The sequence below is a fragment of the Trichechus manatus genome, unplaced genomic scaffold (genome assembly GCF_000243295.1).
Source record: "Trichechus manatus latirostris isolate Lorelei unplaced genomic scaffold, TriManLat1.0 scaffold00344, whole genome shotgun sequence".
NCBI classification, from domain to species: domain Eukaryota; kingdom Metazoa; phylum Chordata; class Mammalia; order Sirenia; family Trichechidae; genus Trichechus; species Trichechus manatus.
In genome coordinates, this window is record NW_004444280.1 from 486,349 (window position 1) to 487,663 (window position 1,315).

The window sequence follows — 1,315 nt, forward strand, 5'->3', positions numbered from 1 at the left end:
AACCCCACTGAAGAATTTTTTTAATGTTATGTAATAATTGCTACAAATGAAAAAGTTATAGTTTATAAGATGTGAAGCATAAAAAAAATTAACACTTATAAACTTACCACCCAACTAAAGTTCTAGAAAGTTACCAACTGCATGTGTATGTATTCCTATCTTCTTACGCCTCTCCCACTATTACTTTATTCTTCCTTTGCTTTCTAAAATCATACATGCATGTATCTCTAACGTTGTTTTGTCATTTTAAAGTTGATAATTACACTATCTTAATATGAGGTCTTATTCAACTTTTTTTTAAGTTTCTCTTTAAAATTCATATGTTTGCATGTAAGGTTAGTTTATTTCGTTGCTGTATAGCATTCCACTGTGAGTATACCACATTTTACGTATCCATTTTCCTATTCATTATGTGAGTATACCACATTTTACGTATCCATTTTCCTATTCATTGACATTTGGTCTATAATTTTTGTTGATACAAACAGCATACCATGAACTTTCTTAAAAATGTGCGCTGGCACACATAACATGTGCAAGAGATTTTATACATAGGATTGGATTTGTTGGGCCATAGGGTTTATCCGTGTTTAACTTTGCAAGATAATGCAAAATTGTTTTCCAAAATGATGATATTCTCTTGAGCACTATATCCCTTGACAGTGTCCTCATCAGCATTTGATATTTTAAGGTGGTTTGTTTTCCAATCTAGCATATATGAAATGGTATCTCATTGTGGTCTTAACTTGCATTTTCCTGGACTTTAATAACATCAGTCATTTTTCATGTTTATTAATCATTTTCTTATATTATAAAATGCCTATTTGTGACTGTAGAGTTTTGTTTCTCACATTTGTGTTTAATTTGTTGAGAATTTACTTCTGCACGTGTATGTGTGCACACACAAGATGTAAGACAGTCTAATTTTTCCCCTTATAGATAATTAGTTATCCAGGCTGTATTTATTGAATTTTTTCCTGCATTGATCTACTCTACAGAGCTTTCTCTCTATCAAATTTCTGTATATGTGTGGGTGTGTTTCTAGGCTCTATATTCTGTTCCATCAATCATTTTCTTTATTTCTGTGCCAGTACCACACTGTTAAAATTACTAACAGCTTCATTACAGTCCTGCAATCTGTTAGGGAAAGACGGCCAATTCCTCCACCTTACTTATTCTTCAGGAATATTTTGGCTGATTAAAGAAATTCAGTGTCTTAAGCTGGGTTTTCAAGGGAACAAAACCAGTGAAGCGTATCTATAAGTATATGGAGAGAGATTTCAGGGAACTGGTTGACACAGTTGTAGAGACTGGC